This window comes from Hermetia illucens, chromosome 1 (assembly GCF_905115235.1).
Source record: "Hermetia illucens chromosome 1, iHerIll2.2.curated.20191125, whole genome shotgun sequence".
Classification (NCBI taxonomy): Eukaryota; Metazoa; Arthropoda; class Insecta; order Diptera; family Stratiomyidae; genus Hermetia; species Hermetia illucens.
Genome location: NC_051849.1, coordinates 117,049,894 through 117,068,565, shown reverse-complemented (window position 1 = coordinate 117,068,565; position 18,672 = coordinate 117,049,894). Strand labels below are relative to the sequence as shown.

General features: G+C 42.2%; 1 protein-coding gene across 2 annotated transcripts in view; it reads right to left on the bottom strand.

Annotated features, from left to right (window-relative positions):
* LOC119661181 (zwei Ig domain protein zig-8) overlaps window positions 1-18,672 on the bottom strand; it is a 270,196-nt gene that overhangs the window by 127,994 nt on the left and 123,530 nt on the right. Inside the window, exon 1 of one of the 2 annotated variants that reach the window (XM_038070400.1) lies at window positions 16,482-16,618. The exons of the other annotated variant lie outside the window; for it this stretch is intronic. The gene's annotated coding sequence lies outside the window, so the exon portion shown is untranslated. Of the gene's footprint in view, window positions 1-16,481; window positions 16,619-18,672 lie in introns of those variants that run through there. 2 annotated transcript variants of the gene reach the window in all.

Below are 18,672 nucleotides of genomic sequence, written 5' to 3'. Positions count from 1 at the left end.
GAAAAAATATAAGTAGTTGCTCTTATTGAATTGTACTGTGATTATAATTTTTCCATGATGATGTGGCGCGGCAGGATTCGCAGCATTCGAAATTTATTTCGAATGTTGCGAGTGCGAGCGAATAGATGGCGCGGATCTATCCACTTTGCGTAGCACGCCAAGGGAGTGGAAGATCGCAGTAATTATGTTTTTCAGACATGTCACTGATTTTTAATTATTAAGTTTCGAATTGCTAAAGAATACGGAAGTCCTTTTTGAGTTCGCTGTATAGAATTCGCGTTGAGTTTGCTGTATAGATTTAATATTAAAAGTTCGCTTAAATATTTTAATAAAAATATAAGGAATCTTAATTACTTAATTGGTGACCCCGGAACTCGCACCAACAGCATCAACAACTAAGATCCCGAATTCCCAGAACCTGCAAAATTGAAAAACTCAAGCACATCATCATCCCCATCAACAAATCGCAGTCTGCGCAAGCACAATCGCCCAGCAGGCAGCCGCAACAACCGATTGGAGATAAGTAAGAGTTCCGCAGCCGCAGCCGCCATCGCTGCCGCAGCCACTTTCGCCGCCGCACTCAACTCCACCATCGCCGCAGAGGTCGAAGCCGCCGCCGTCACCGCCGTAGCCGCTACCGTCGCAGCCGACACCAATATCACCGCTGCAACCATCGCTATCGCAGCAGGAGCCGAAGGCTCCGCCACCATCGCCGCCTCCTCAGCAGGTGCCGCCGTTTTAGTTGTTATAAGTTAATTGTATTTCACTCTAAGTCAATATTAAAAGTGAATAATTGTCCACCATCGCCGACATTGGTGAAGTTCTATTAACGACAAAAATTCGTCCGAGCAACACGGCAGAAATAGAACTTCCAAGGACTGAGAAATCCTTCCAAAACATCAGTAGACCGTACGGCAAGCGATTTTCACGCGTTCGCATCTACAGTTGAGTGTGGAGTGCCGTGGTAAACATCACGAAAACGTGTCGCATCTTCACATCCCGAGTCGGAGCAGAGGCAAGAAAAAACGCGAGAAAACCTTCTCTACACAGTGTACTGCGCGACACACGTCGGACCCTCTCCAGAAGTAGATTTTCACGCGACTTCCCGTACGCACGCCCTCCTGCACAACACCTTTCACGCACCGGACTAGTCATCATTGCCACAACGATCAACAACAGCAACAAACGAACGGCCCCAGCACCGCCAACGCCGCAGCTACAGCCGACAAACTCGACCAGCACCGCCGTCGAGGAGTATACTTAAGTGAAATTATTATTCATTTATATATAATATTTATTCAGTTAAAAAAAATAGTAATAAAAAAAATTGAAATCGCTGCAAGAGACGGCGTGCAGGTGTTTAGCATCGCGAGTCCTCCATTCTCATTGGTGGTGTTTTTGGTCTGCGCTGGATAGTGTCCGCTTCGTTTTTTCTCGTTTCGTGCGTGCATTTGTGGGTGCGGCCTGCCGTGTCGGTGTAAAGTTCACCGCGTTTCAGTATAAACTCACCGCGTTTACATCTCAATCTCGTACTTCTCTGTAAGAAAAATGTCTTTTGACAATAAAGACACGGCAGGCCCATCGGACCCGCAAGTGACCGCCCTCGCCGTACGCGTTCCTCCGTTTTGGCGGCGGAACCCCGAACTGTGGTTCGTGCATTTGGAAGCACAGTTCCAAATGTCTGGCATCACATCGGACGCGACCCGTTTCAACTACGCGGTGGTCGGCCTGGACGAAGAGTCCATACTTCTGGTGTCCGACGTGGTGAAGTCGACATCGTACGTGCAGTTCAAGAGCGAGTTGATCAGGCGCCTGTCGGCAAGCGAGTCGGCAAAATTAGACCACTTGCTGGCAGGTTTAACGTTGGGTGATCGAACTCCCAGCCAATTGCTTCGTGAAATGAGGCAATTGGGTGGGAGCAAGATTGGCGACGACCTCATCAAGTCGCTCTGGCTGCGTCGGCTCCCGGAGGGCACCCAGGCGATCCTCGCTTGCGTCTCCGGTTCCTTGGAGGAACTGGCAGCGACGGCCGACCAGGTTCAGGAGGTGTACGTACGCCCAACCTTGGCGGCCGTTCAACCACCGTCGGATGAGGTGGGTGAATTGAGGCGCGAGATTGCTGCTTTAACAGCCAGTATGGCCGAGATGCGGGCGACGTTGGACGCTCAGCGTTCGGGCGCCAGATCGCGAGCACGCTCGCGGTCTGCCATCCGAAAAGGGCGATCAGGTAGCAGGTCGTCAAGACAGTCCACGGACCCAGGGATTTGCTGGTACCACCGCAGATTCGGGGATAAAGCGACAAGATGTACGCTACCGTGTAGATTCTCTCCTACCGCAAAAAACTAGGTCCGCGGGGGGTCTTGGCGGCGGCCACCCAGAACGCAGCGCCACGTCGCCTAACTATTTTCGACCCCCTCAGCAGGCGCAACTACCTCGTCGACACGGGTGCGGAGGTTTCGGTTCTTCCCGTACCCCAGCATCATCAACTTTTCCCTCAACCGCTCAAACTTGCGGCAGCAAATTCCTCCCGCATAAACACGTACGGGTATAGGCAAGTGGACGTGAGTCTTGGCTTGCGTAGGACGTTTTCGTGGCGTTTCATCCTGGCGGATGTCAGCTTCCCCATACTAGGCACAGACTTCCTGTGTCACTATGGATTGCTGGTGGACTTGCAAAACAAGTCTCTTATAGATTCCACGACCAACCTTAATTCGTCGGGACATATGGTATCTCACCCAGGCAATAATCTTTCCGTTCTTTTAGAAGACATTACCGACTCTCGTGTTCGGGCACTTCTCCAAAAGTTCAGCCAGATTACTACCAACTGTAGTCTCTCCAAACCAGTGAAGCACAATGTGCAGCACCACATTATCACTACTGGTTCCCCGATCTTCTCGAAGGTGCGTCCTCTACCATCTCAGAAACTGGCAATTGCACGGAAAGAGTTTGAACAACTCGTTCAACAGGGTATCTGCAGGCCCTCAAACAGCTATTGGTCTTCCCCACTGCATATGGTCCCTAAGCCAAATGGCGAATGGCGCCCATGTGGGGATTACAGAAGGCTAAATGCACAGACTGTTCCTGACCGATATCCAATTCCACTCATCCACGACTTTGCGCATCACCTCGCAAATTGCCGCATCTTTTCGACCTTGGACTTAACCAAGGCTTATCACCAAATTCCAGTAGCTCCTGAAGACATTCCAAAGACGGCAATATGCACACCCTTTGGACTCTTCGAGTTCACCCGAATGACTTTCAGATTGTGCAATGCGGCGCAAACCTTTCAAAGGTTCATTCACTCAGTCCTGCGAAACCTCGAATTCTGTTTCGTATATTTGGATGATGTTTTGGTCGCTTCTTCCACTGAGTCTGAGCACTTAGCCCATCTCGAGTGCATTTTTCAACGTCTCCTTGAGGCCGGTTTAGTCCTAAACGTTGAGAAATGCAAATTCCTTCAACAACAGGTGAGATTCCTCGGCCATTTTATTTCCCCTGAAGGAATACAGCCCGACCCAGACAAGGTGCAAGCGATAACAAGCTTCCCGCGTCCAAAGACAGTGAGGGAGTTGAGGAGGTTCTTGGGCATGCTAAACTTCTACCGTCGTTTCCTGCCCAAGGCCGCCCATCTCCAGTCCATTTTGAACGCGTACTTGTCTGGCCCCAAAACTAAGGACACACGAGAGATCGTGTGGTCTGAAGAGGCTATCTGCGCGTTTGACAAATCTCGTCAACAACTGGCTGACGCTACACTCTTGGCATTCCCTCTACAAGATGCACCCCTAGCCGTTTTTGTTGATGCCTCTGACATCGCAGTAGGCGCTGCCCTTCACCAAAAGGTGGACCAAGTTTGGCAGCCGTTGAGCTTCTTCTCGAAGCAGTTGAATCCCGCTCAACGGAACTACAGCACCTACGATCGCGAACTGCTCGCCGCATACCTGTCCATCAAATACTTCCGTTTCTCCCTAGAAGGCAGGCCGTTCACAGTGTTCACGGACCATAAGCCTCTCACGTTCGCTTTGAAACAGAAGCCCGACAAAGCGTCCCCTCGTCAGCTTCGACACCTGAGCTTCATAAGCCAGTTTACGTCGGACATCCAGCACGTGTCCGGGAAGGACAACATTGTTGCTGACGCTTTGTCTCGTGTCTCCGAAGTTAACATCCCCGCCTCACTCGATTTCTCGGCTATTGCCAAGGCGCAAGTGGATGACGCAGCACTTCAGAGCCTCAAGTCCAACCCCAAATACAAATTTCGGGAGTTGCCCATCTTCGGCTCAAACCTCTCGCTCTGCTGCGAAGACTCGGAAAAGGGACCTCGGCCATACATTCCGGCCACATTTCGCAAGGAAGTGTTCCACGCAGTTCATGACTTGGCGCACCCCGGCATCAGGACAACAAACCGGTTAGTCACCGGAAAATATTTCTGGCCCTCCATGAACAAGGATATTAATTCCTGGGCCAGAGAGTGCATCGCATGCCAAAAATGTAAAGTCTCCAGGCATGTTAGGAAAGAAGTGGGCTCATTCCCCCGCACTACCAAGCGTTTCCACACCATACACCTCGACATTATAGGGCCTTTGCGAGACTCGCATGGTTATAAGTATTGTGATGTGTCACCTTATGTGGTTGTTGCCAGTCCACTTGGCAATCCCTGTGATGTGCCACCTTATGTGATTGTTGCCAGTCCACTTGGCAATACCTTATTCTTCTTTCTTTCTAGATTAGATTATGGTTAGTCGGAGCAGCTAAATGCCAAAACTCCAGACTAACCAGCTATGGGAGCAGCAATTGCCTGAACTCCACAATGACCTAATCAAGCAGTGTAAATTATGGGAGCAGCGAATTGCTTGGACTCCACAGAATGAAACACGTTAAGCTTGAGTTTGATAGTTCCAACGAACTACGTATTTTTAATTTATATTTCCTTTTTTATACAATTTTTACCTATACTTAGTAGGCCGGTACATATCAATTTACAGTATTTTAGGAAAAATATTACATAGTAGGCAATGATAAAGTGAATAAGTTTACAGTATTTTTAGAGAAAATATTACATAGTAGGCAATGATAAAGTGAATAAGTTTACAGTATTTTACACCTTACCCCTTTTGAAAAAAAATGAATTGTCTTTAGGAACGGTAGACAATTCGTTTTTTCTTTATTGTTTATATTATGTATAGTCAGAAGTTTTTTTTTTTCTTTTTTTTTTAACAATAATGAGTAATATTTTTAAAGTCTACTTATTGTAATATATTGTATTGGTATTGATTAATTAGGTGGTATATTTATATTTATAACAGTATAGGCAATTTCAAAGCAATTTTGTTTATTTTATTTATTTATTTATTCGTCTTAACCTATTTTTGTGAATTTTAGATATTTTATTGTCCTGGTCTTTTATCAGGCAATTTACATTGTCAATTGATATTATGCTATAAGGACCTTCATACAATGGGTCTAGTTTTCGTCTGTTTTCGACGGATAACAAAACTTGATCTCCTATTTTCAATGATAATGGGTTACATTTCGGGTCATTTTGGTTCTTTGTCTTTTTCTTTGCTTTTTCTAGAAGTTGTTTGGCTTTGCTAATGGAATTTTGTAATCTGTATTTTAGTTCATTATTGTACAAATCGTAATTATATATTGGTTCTGGTTTTGTTTTAGAGAGTTCTGAGGGTATATTTACTTTTTTTCCAAACACTAACTCGAATGGTGTGTAACCATGTATGGAATTGGGTGACGTGTTGTAACAGAAAGAGTAGTATTGTACCCAATCATCCCAATCGTCTTTGTTTTCGTTAACGAAACTTCGTAGGTATTCGTTTAGACACTTATGGTTACGTTCTAGAGCTCCTATGGTTTCAGGATGAGCTGGTGTTGCAAATATTTGTTCAATTTTTAGCAATTTACATATCTCTGAGAATACTTGATTTTTGTATTCAGTACCGAGATCTGTTTTTATTTTGTTCATGGGTCCGTAGTTTAATATGAATCCATGGACAATTGCTCTTGCAACAGTGTTCGCTTCTTTGTTTGGAATAGGTATTATTATCACATATTTGCTCAGATCACACTGCATAGTTACAGCGTATTTATTACCTTGGTTGGTTTTGGTAAACGGTCCAACTGTGTCTATGGACATGGTATCGAATACTTTGGTTGGTGTTGTTGTTATCTCTAGTAATTCCCTATTTTGTTTTTGATGTTTATTTTTTGTACATGAACTACAGTTTTTAATATAATTAGCGATTGTTTTTTTCATGTTTTTCCATTTGTATATTTCACGAAGTTTTTTATACATTCTACTCTGTCCAATGTGTCCTGCTGTTGGAGTAGAGTGATTATTATGCAATATTTCTATTATTTTTGATTTGTCCGTTATCGTAATTAGTGGTTTGTATATTTGGATATCCATATTTTTCAAAGTATGATTCGCTAGCGTTTTAAATGCGGTTGTATTTAATATAGTGAATAATTCACTTTCGGCCGATAGTTTCAGAGTCTTGGTCTGAAACCTATTATTTAGATATTTTTCCAACTCTGTGAGTTCCTGCACTAATGCGGGTTCAATTGATTGGTTATTATTTAGATTTATATACCGCTTTATTTGGACTTTATTTTTATGTATTATGTTTATCTCTATATCAGTATTTTTATTTTTATATTGCGCAATATTAAATTTCAGTTCCGGTAAATGCATTACTTCATTAGGTGATAAAACCTCGAAAACGTGCAGTTGATCAGGCTGCATGTTTTTGTTAGTAATGTGGTTTTCTGAAGTATTGTGAATGAGTTTTGATTGATTTGTGTTTTTGGTCATTGCTCTTGTTTGTATTTGCAAGATATTTTTCAGGTTTGTCAGGTCTGTTATATCTAGTTCTATTCTAGATAATGTATCTGGGCCAATGTTCTCTTTACCTTTAATGTACTGTATGTCAAATTGATATTCTTCTAGATCAAGCCTCATCCGTGTTAGTTTCGATGATGGGTTTTTCATCCCAAATAAGTAAATAAGTGGCCTATGATCTGTTCTTACTATAAAATGTCTTCCATAAACATATGGTTTGAAATATATTATTGCCCAATGAATTGCTGTTAGTTCTTTTTCTATGGTAGATTTATTTTTTTCACCTTTAGTGAATGTTTTGCTAGCGAAAGCTATTGGCAATTCAGTTCCATCTATTGTCTGTGATAGTATTGCTCCACATGCATTTTCGGATGCATCTGTGGATATTGTAAACTGTTGTTTAAAATCACGGTACTGAAGTATGGGTGGGGACATTAATATTGTTTTAAGGATGTCGAATGCAGTGCTACACAGTGGTGTCCATTCGAATTTCACATTTTTACGCAACAATTGATTTAAAGGTAGGGCAATTTCAGCGAAATTTGGGACAAAACGTCTGTAATAATTACAGAATGCGACGAATCGTCTTACTTCGTCTGGGTTTTTTGGTACTGGAAATTGTTTAATGACTTCGAATTTTGAAGGATCAGGTTGTATTCCTTCGGCAGAGATCTGATGTCCAAGATATGTTACTTCTGATTGAAAGAATTTACACTTATCAGGGTTTAACTTTAAATTTTTGGCTCGTAAGCACTGAAATACTGACGTTAGATTTTTTAAGTGATGGTTTTTCGAACATCCAGTGACTATTATGTCGTCAATGTATAAGAAAGCTGTGTCGGGTGATAAACCTGATAATGCTATGGTCATCATTCTCTGAAAGCTATTGGGACTAATATTTAGTCCGAAGGGTAGGCGGGTAAATTGGTAATGTCCCTGGTTTGTAGAAAAAGCTGTGTATTTTCGCGATGATTGTTTTAGAGGTATTTGATGAAATCCAGATAGTAAATCTAAAGTGGAAAAATATTTGGCTCGACCCATTTGGTCAAGAATTTCATCTATTCTGGGAAGTGGGAATTTATCTGCTACCACTTTTTTGTTAAGATTACGAAAATCAACTACCAAACGCCATTTCTTATCTCCTGTTGATGACTTTTTAGGGACTAGTAGTATAGGTGAGTTGAAATGCGATGTTGAGTGCTCAATGATATCGTCGTCCAACATTTGTTTGACTTGACTATTTATTTCTGTTTTGTGGGCTTCAGGTATACGGTAATTTTTTGTGTATACCGCTGAGTTATCACTCAACTGGATATGTTGGCTATAAAAGTTGTTGGTGGTTAATGGCTCATTTTCCATATTAAAAATATCCGCGAATTCTCGGCATAGTGTTTTAAGGTCTTTTATTGCATATTCTGGTACGTGTTCTACGTTCAATGTATTTAACAATTTTTGCATTCTTTGTGTGTTATGCAGTTTATCGGTATTGTTGTATACAGAATAATCCGAAAGGTGTTCCCATTGAGGGTTGAGGTTTTTGATTTTTACTGTACTTGAAGTGGTGTTTAGGATTTTAACTAGTGGGTTTTGAGGAGAAATAATTGATCCTGCTAAGAATATTCCGGGTTGTATTTCTTGTCCGGGTATAACTATGTCGTTTAAGAATTGATTGTTTAGTTTGCGTATTACTTCGCATCTGGGCGGGATTAAGATTGTGTTCCGTGTAGGACCATCTAGAATTGGAATTTCATGAAGAATATTATTGATATTAATTGTCAATATCCAGGTGTCATAGTCGATTATTGCCCTATGTTTAGTAAGGAAGTCTAAACCTAGAATCGCATCTGCGTCTAGTGGAAAGTCATTAGCAACTATTTGGAATGTGTGCTCAATTGAAAGAGTACTATCGAATTTTATATGGGTTTTTGTTGCACCAATTGATTCTTTTTGTACCCCAGTAATGCCCTGTATTGTGCATGTGTTATTTGGATAGTATATTTGATTATTGTCAATTTTTCCCCGTTTAAATATAGAAATGTCAGCTCCTGTGTCTATTATAAAGGTACATGTTGTGTTGCACATGTCAACGAAAGCTCGTACAAAGCTTGTGAGCGATGGATTTATAGTATGGAATGTGACCTTTCTTATTGATTTCCCCCCAACCGATTTTGGTTGGTTTCTAGCACCGACTGAGGGGGTTGGGATTCCCCCGAACTCAAATGGTTTATATTTTGTCGGTTGTTACTGTTGTTCCAGAAGGGTCTTCGGTAATTGTTGTTATTATTTCTGAACCTGTTATTTTGGTTGCGGTTATAATTTTGGTTTCTATTTGGAGTATTGTTTCTGTTAAAATTTTCATATGAATTTCTATTTGCGGTATTATTAAAACTTTGATTATTACGTCGGTTTTGGTTATTGAAGTTATTATTGTGATTGTTACCTCTTCTGTTTGTTTTGTAATGATAGACATTTTTGGGAATTGGTTTATCGACTGCAATTGCCTTTGCAATTGTGTCGGATAGATTTGTAAGATTACCGGCACGCAAAATTAATGAGGTTTCGCTGTTCGAAACATTTTCCGCTATTGTTTGCATTGCAAATTTTTCGGCTAATTTCTCTGCAGTTTCGCCCTCTGCGACTTTTTCTGATATAAAGGCTCTTGTCAATTGCCTTGACAAGTCCTCTATTTTATTTGTAAAATCAGTTAATTTGGTATTTCCCTGTTTACAACTTTTAAGTTGTGCCAGAACGGCATCAGACGATATTTTTATAGAGAATTTTACTCTCAGTTTATCGGTTAGTTTAGTTATTGTGTTTAATTCCTCGGATACCATGTATTTGGCTTTGCCGGTTATCCGGGTTTTCACAAATTTAAGTAGAATACCTTTGTGTTCTACTGGTGTGAGTTCGTTCAATAGTGAAACTGACTCAATGAAGGATTCTGTTTCCTCTGGGTTTCCGTCAAAGTATTTGACTAAAGCTGTGGCTGTTTTAATGTCGAAAGCCATGTTCCCTAACTGTTGTTTGTCTAATATTGAAAGTATTTCAGCAGATAGTTGCTGTATTTCCTTGCAAACTCCCTTAATTAGAGTTGCTGTTTTAACGTCTGTTCGTATATTTTGTTCAGTCGACTTTGCGTCTATTAGTGTTTGTTCAATTAATTCGCGTTTTTCGCGTATAGTTTTTTCACTGTAAGGACGATTTACACTTTTCCGTAGATTTATTAGTGTAATTTGAAGTTTCTCTTTTAGAGATTCTAATTTGTCCATTTAGAAAAAGCAAAGAATAACATTTTCAGACATCTACTTTTATATTGTTATATTGTCGTGCTTTCAATCATGTGATATAAATACTAACATTATTTGGAACAAACAAAAAAATCATTTATTATTTATTACTATTACATTTATTAAACTATCATAATTCTAATTTGGAACAAACATTTTTTTTTTATATTATTTTACTGATTAACTTTATTATTTTTTTTTTGCATTTTTTTTAAATAATTTATTTCTTTTTTAACTTTGGTTATTAAATATTTATACTTGTTGGTCTCTTCTGGTGTAGCTGCGATTTCCTCTAACCGTTTATATTTTATGAACTGCCGCTGGAGTTCTCTTCTTCGTCCTCCTTTAGCGCTGACAGATTCGTTATTGGATAGTCGTTTCGTACGTTTCTTATATTCTTCTATCGTAAGGCGTCGAGGTCCCGCAAGTTTATCATCAACCGTAGTTGTCGGTGTTGATTCTGACGGCTTCCAGCGTGGTGGTTGCTCTCCAATTTTATATAGTGTTATGCATCCATTGTTTTGCTCTGGTTTTTTGAGCAATTGCCAGATTTTCTGGTAAAGCTGGTCGAACTTTTCCCCAATGTCGTTCATTTACACGACCTTGATTTCCAAATTTTCACGATAGTAAGTAGAAACGCTAGTAAGCAGAAGTCTTTAGACTGTTACTTATGTATGAAGTCTTTAGACTGTCACGGTCGCCATGTGATGTGTCACCTTATGTGGTTGTTGCCAGTCCACTTGGCAATCCCTGTGATGTGCCACCTTATGTGATTGTTGCCAGTCCACTTGGCAATACCTTATTCTTCTTTCTTTCTAGATTAGATTATGGTTAGTCGGAGCAGCTAAATGCCAAAACTCCAGACTAACCAGCTATGGGAGCAGCAATTGCCTGAACTCCACAATGACCTAATCAAGCAGTGTAAATTATGGGAGCAGCGAATTGCTTGGACTCCACAGAATGAAACACGTTAAGCTTGAGTTTGATAGTTCCAACGAACTACGTATTTTTAATTTATATTTCCTTTTTTATACAATTTTTACCTATACTTAGTAGGCCGGTACATATCAATTTACAGTATTTTAGGAAAAATATTACATAGTAGGCAATGATAAAGTGAATAAGTTTACAGTATTTTTAGAGAAAATATTACATAGTAGGCAATGATAAAGTGAATAAGTTTACAGTATTTTACAGTATTGCCTCACAATCATCGACAGGTTCACGCGGTGGCCTGAGGCAATACCTCTGAAAGACATCACGGCGCAATCATGTGCTGAAGCCCTCTGTCGAGAGTGGATACCTCGCTTTGGCGTCCCTGCAGTGGTCATCACTGACCAGGGAATGCAATTTGAGTCCACCCTTTTCTCCGAGTTAGGCAAACTCCTTGGTTTTAAACGCCAGCGGACTACGGCATATCACCCACAATCCAATGGGATGTTGGAACGTTGGCACCGGACGCTGAAAGCCGCCATTATGGCACTCGACGACCCGTCCTGGACGCAAGTCTTGCCTCTCGTCCTTCTCGGCCTTCGTACAACCCGCCGAGAGGAATTTGCTGCCAGCCCCGCGGAGCTGGTTTACGGGGAGAACCCAAGACTCCCAAGCGATCCGGTCTTCGACAAGAGATCGGGTCTCACGGAGTCGGGGTTGGTGCGTCTGCTGAGGGACAATCTCCGGCGCATCAAGGCGCCACCACCCACTCGACACTCATCCATACCTGCTTGTTCGCCCAAGGAACTGGACACATGCACGCATGTGCTGATCAGAACGGATGCCGTCCGGAAGCCGCTGCAGCCTCCATATGAGGGCCCGTACCGCGTTCTCGAGCGGGGAGAACATTTCTTCCAGCTCGAGATCGGTGGTCACAAAAAGGCGGTCTCTTTGTCCAGGCTGAAACCCGCGTGCGCCCCGAAGCAACGTCGTGTCCGCTTTGTGGATTAACGGCGAACGAAGTTCGGGGATCAGTCGCTGAAACCCCCTAGGTTTCATCTGGGGGCGGAGTGATGTGGCGCGGCAGGATTCGCAGCATTCGAAATTTATTTCGAATGTTGCGAGTGCGAGCGAATAGATGGCGCGGATCTATCCACTTTGCGTAGCACGCCAAGGGAGTGGAAGATCGCAGTAATTATGTTTTTCAGACATGTCACTGATTTTTAATTATTAAGTTTCGAATTGCTAAAGAATACGGAAGTCCTTTTTGAGTTCGCTGTATAGAATTCGCGTTGAGTTTGCTGTATAGATTTAATATTAAAAGTTCGCTTAAATATTTTAATAAAAATATAAGGAATCTTAATTACTTAAATCTATCATTTCATTATTAATTTTGTTTTTAGTGATAGTTTTATTAGGGGCCATAACCTTAAGTACATACAATTATCTTTGCTTTGATATATTGTATTTAGTAGGTGTATCATGTCTTTCTATAATTTACAATTTACAATCTGCAAAAATTATATAGAAACCGTCCGTATTGACAGAGATTTTCTGTGAAACTAGACCTACGCATACGCCCCTGGGCTTGCATGCCTACTTTCCATTACTGTCATGGATCTTCTCCTCCTCCGTCTTATTGGTTTTACTATATTTGTGTTTCAGTTTTCAGAAGAGGCCGAAAAATATAAATTCTTGGGATGTGTTGCTGTCAGATAACATACTTGAAACGCTGGCGTCACGCAATATACTCAATACTTTCTTCAATGAACTGGAAACAAAGTGCCATCATCCTGGAGAGAGGTGCAGAAAGTATAGTCGGGGTTACTTCAGTATGGTAAACTCTAGTTCATCTCTCTTGGGTCCTGTCACCCAACATCTAACTAAAGGACAAAAACGCAATAAATGTTGTTACATAAAAAAAAGTCGGGAAACCGGAAGCTAGACGCTTCAGGTATGAAAGGTTTTGTGTATTTCGTTTATAAAGAACTTTGAGTGCGCATTTGTCCTATTAGCATGTAGCACTTAAAATATGCATATATTATGTGAAAATTTCCACTTTCAAGTGATATTAGCATTCATAGTCTTGAATTTGCAGAGACGCGACAGTTTTAACCTAGTATAACTTTGTTAGTAATAGTGCGATTTTCACCAAATTTGGCAGGATCTATGCTGAAGCCTATATTGTTGCAAAATTTTGTAATTCTAGGGTGAACTTAAGGGGGGTTTTCCTGTCAATTACTGAAAATTACAGTAATGTACCATTATTAATTTTATTTGAACCGGTATCGGTATGGAGGGTATTTCGGAGCCTAGACACCATATAGTGGCAGCCCCCTGATTTTTTTCAGATTTTTCGGTTTGGTGGTTTCTGAAAATGGGTTCGTTAAAAAAATGACCACTTTCAACCCCCCGCACTCCCCACCTTTTCAATAAATGCCAAAACTAAGACCGGTTTCAAAAAGTACTAACCGAGGCCTTTAATTTGATACCCCACATGACTATATTTGATGAAAAAAAAATGTAGACCCCCTTTTTGCATGTATGGGGACCCACCCTTAAATTCGACGTAAAAGGATGTAACTCACTATATGCGTGAGCGTTCACAGTTCCCACATTTCTACCAAATTTGGTGCCAATCGCTATGACCGTCACCGAGAAAAATGCGTGTGACGGACAGACAGACAGACAGACAGACAGACAGACGGACAAAGCCAAAGCATGTGACGCGTCCATGCCTAGGAGGTGCGCATTCCCCCGTAGAAGACCAAACTACTGGTGGAGTGATGAACTGACCGGCTTTCGATCAGCCTGCCACCGAGCGAGAAGAGCGGCTCAGAGGGCGGTAGGTAGAGTCGATCAAGGGCAGAAAGAGTGTGCCTACAAGGTAGCCCGCAAAACCCTCAAGCTCGCCATCCAGCGAAGCAAGAGGAAATGCTTTAGGGAGCTCTGCTCAGAAGCGGACGTAAATCCGTGGGGGAGAGCTTATGGAATCGTGATGGGACGATTTAGAGGCCGTTCGTCTCCGCAGATCACGTGCCCCGCCCTCTTGTTGAAAATCATCCAGGGGTTATTCCCCCAGCAAGAGGAGAACACCGACACATTCCAACCACCTCTGAATGTGACGGCAATCCCGCCAGTCACCAGAGGCGAGCTCCTGGAGATCTGCGGAAGAATAGGAGACAATAAAGTACCGGGTCTGGACGGAGTACCGAATAAGGCCCTTAAGCTTGCCGTGAAATCCAGGCCGGACATGTTTGCTGAGTTGTTCGAAGCGTGCATGTCCGAGGGAATATTTCCAGCGGTTTGGAAGCGGCAGAAGTTGGTGCTTCTGCCTAAGCCTGGTAAACCACCAGGTGAACCATCCTCATACCGACCCATATGTCTTTTGGACACGGTGGGGAAAATGCTAGAGCGGGTAATCTATAATAGATTACTCCCAGTAGTTGAGAGCCAAGGCGGCCTTTCAGATCGGCAGTATGGATTCCGTAAAGCCAGATCAACCATTGATGCCATCAAATTGGTTACTGGCTTGGCCGAAGATGCAATCCACGGAAAGGGTAGTACCAGCAAATATTGCGTGGTAGTAACCCTGGACGTGAAAAATGCATTCAATTCGGCCAATTGGAATCTAATCCGGAAATCCTAGCGAAGGTTGGTATTCCCGCCTACCTCGCCGCAATTGTCGATAGTTATTTAACTGAAAGGAGGCTCTGGTACGACACTGATGACGGACCGCAGGAGTACGTCGTTTCCGCGGGTGTCCCGCAGGGCTCCGTATTGGGCCCACTACTGTGGAACATCATGTACAACGATGTACTTAATCTTCCCCTTCCGGAGGAAGCCACAGTGGTGGGTTACGCTGACGACATTGCACTGGTTGTTGTCGCAAAGCATCTCGAAGATGCTGAGTTATACTCAAGCGAGGCAATCAGTGCTGTCAAATGCTGGTTGGAGGGCTCTGGTCTGACGCTTGCGGAGGAAAAAACGGAAGCGGTCCTCATCACGAAGCGCCGGAAGAGAAATTACGCCTGTGTTAGAGTCGGGAATCATATCATCACTTCCAAGCCGGCCATCAAATACTTGGGGGTGGTGATAGACAGGAAGCTCAGCTATAAGCAACACGTACAGTATGTTTGTGATAAATCATCCACTGCCAGTATGGCCCTGGCCAGGATGATGCCGAACGTGGGAGGGCCACGGCATACCTCTAGGTTGCTTATAGCCAGGGTGGTGACCTCAATCATGCTCTATGCGACCCCAGTTTGGAGCGAGGCATTGCGGATGTCAGTTAACACTAGCAAACTGAATGCAGTCTACAGGAGGACAGCTCTGAGGGTATGCTCTGCCTTCAGGACTGTCTCAGATGATGCAGCATTCGTCATCTCTGGAATGATGCCCATTGACATCTTGGCAGATGAGATGGCGAATATATACCATGCGAAACCAACCTCTCCCTTATTGCAGACGAAGAAGGCTGAGAGGGAGAGATCCATAAATAGATGGCAAGAGCGGTGGGAACGCTCGGGAAAGGGTCGGTGGACTCACAGGCTCATTCCTGCCATCAAGGAGTGGTTGGAGAGACGACACGGTGAGGTTAATTATAATCTCACCCAGTTTGTCACGGGACATGGAGGATATCTCCAATACCTTCACAGGTTTAAATTGGAGACCTCACCCGACTGTCCAAATTGCGATGGAGTCCCAGAGGACCCAGAGCATGTATTCTTCCACTGTCCGAGATTTGTGGAAGAAAGGAGGAACCTAGAGGAGACTCTAGGAGAGGTGCTGGTACCAGAAAATCTGGTGCCGAAAATGCTAGCACATCAAGAGAATTGGGATGCGGTCAACTCCATGATCGCATCAATTCAAGATAAATTGCGAAAGGCAGAGGAAAGAAGAAAAACGCGGTCACGTGCGCCGCGTATAGAAGAAATGGGATTAAGCTAGAGTGAGCTGACTCCAACCCGTGAGGTAATACCTGATGGTGGTTCCGCGGGGCAGGGAGGGAGTCGGGGGCGGTGTGTCCAGACCAGTGTCTTTTGAAGATTTCCACCTCCTCAAAAAAAAAAAAAAAAAAAAAAAGACAGACGGACAGACAGACAGACAGACAGTAAACCGATTTTAATAAGGTTTTGTGTTTACACAAAACTTTAAAAACAAATTCTACCAACTAACAACATGCAGCTTCAGGAAAGTATTTGGCTTACATTTCAATCGAGGCGGCAAGGTCGCAACGACGCAAAGAAAGAGACCGCAGTTATCTGAGCGGCCCATTACGAAGATCTTTATAGAAAAGTGGAGCTTCGAAATGGCGAGAGAGATCTGCATTGCCTTGTAAAAAGCGGACCCCAGCACATACAGGATATTGAGCACTTTTGCTGTGTTAATGATTAGAATGGCACGCTACTTACCAACCGATGAGCCACAATGGACAGATGGAGGCAATATTTTGTTCGTCTACCACCTTCAACTAAAAGCCCGACATAAGTCGAGGAAACAATCAAAACAGTGAAATTATGGGAAGAAACATGTCTCGATGGCACCGCAAATTAACTCTGGAATGCGCCGAGCTCGAACCCAACAGTGGCTTAGTGATTACGTTAGAACAGCATCTGATTGACAAAGAAGCACGACCGTTCGAATTGGAAACAAGTTGGGAAACCGGGAGCTGGATGCTTCAGAAATGAAATATTTTATTATTATATATTTGTCCCATTTGTGCTTAGTAATGTTTACACATTAAGTATGTCAGACTATTCACTTCAGTGTAATCCAGACATTTAAAGTCTTGAATTGCAGTAAATTTTGCATTGAAGCGCAAATTTGCCATACCGTTACTTTGTTAGTAATGGCGCGATTTCCACCAAACTGACAGTGGTGAATATATCCCCATACCACAAAATTATATGTCAAGAAGAATAACTGTTTCTGAGAAAAGTGCGTATGACAGATAGACGGAGAGATAGATAGTAAACCCTAAGAGCAGTTGCCAGATCTCCTATAAGGCGCGATCCCAGTTGTTGGGTAGGGACATACTTATTGGTGTGTAAATATGGGTTGATGCATTTTCTTGTTTGGCCGTGCATGAGCACGTGTTTACTCATATTTGTTGTGTGGACCAAAATGGTTATGGAAAGGATACCTAGAAAATAAATCCAACATAGAAGAAAATAGAAAGGGTAAACTGATATAGGGGTGCGAAACCTTAGCACCGGCGTTTTTGGGAGTAGGCAAGTGGGCTTCCGGCCGTTGCTATCGACCGCAATGCCTCGGTGGTGGCTAACATCACAGCTGTGGTATCTAATGATACAAGTGATTGAGTTTTGGAGAAAGAGGTGATCAAGGGAAGCAAGTGTAAAATATTAATAGCTAATAAAAATTTATCTTTTATAATCAATACTGTACAATATTCATATCCCTTCAGTGTAAGGAACTGTCCTGATTCACAAAGTGGAAATATGCATTCCCATATATTGTAAACATTTCATTCCTAGTAAATTAAAGAAATATGATATGGACATATGTACCTGGGATGAAGACGGCAAATTAGCATTTACCATAGTACACCATGTTATCAGCGACCGTCGTTGCAAATAAAATAGGCAGACGAAAGTTGATCCATATACCGTCTGGGAATGGATAATTTGTGTGAATTGCAGAAAGTGCGATGAGAAAGAACCTTGTTGTCTTGTAAGTGAATTAATTTGCAAATAAACAGTTGTGAACCCTAACTCGCCTAACTAGTTGCTGATAGAGTTATCCTATAGCTGCCCCTTGATTTAAGCCAGGAGTTAAGCTTGTTAAGGCTTTATATGAAACGAAACCTTACTAAATCGATTTAATGTCAGTATGTCTGTTTGTCGCACCCGATTTACTCGGGAACGGCTGAACTAATTGCCATGAAGTTTGGTGAGAAAGTGTGATCTATGAATCCCTTTTCGGCGCCATTTTCTGTTTGAGGAAGGCTCCCAATACGTGTGAAAAGAGGGTGCAATTTTTTTTTTTTTGACAGAATATGGTATGATCAATTTGATCAATTGATTATTTCCGATATTGGGTGTAATACAGGCGGGTAAGGGCTCCAAATGTGTGCCCCAGAAAGTGAAATAGGTCCCGTTCCCAGAACCTATTCAGCCAGAAAAATATGAAGGAGTTCACAAAGGTAATTTATATGGAATCTAGGCCTCAAAATACACTCCATTCCTCCCAACTATCCATATCCCACATCTGCCTAAATAAAGTTAATAAGTATAGTAAATATATTAGAAATTTACACGGAAACCCCTCTTAATTTAATCCTAGAAATAGAAGATTTGGATGTAAGAGATCATATAAGGCATAACTTTGAATGAATGGAATCCAAGTACTATTAACAACGTTATAGAAAGCCAAAATTTTGCATTTCACGTAAATTTATTGCATTCTAAGAAATGTATGACGTCATCATCATATGATCGACTGGGACAATTTAGTTTTCTTTTTTTAAGCTATTTTTAGTTATTTGTATTTCAGTATGAATAACTCGAGACAGATATGTGTATGTATATACATGTGCTAATTAAGTTTGGTGGTAGTATCCAAAAGTGTGCACATAGCGACATG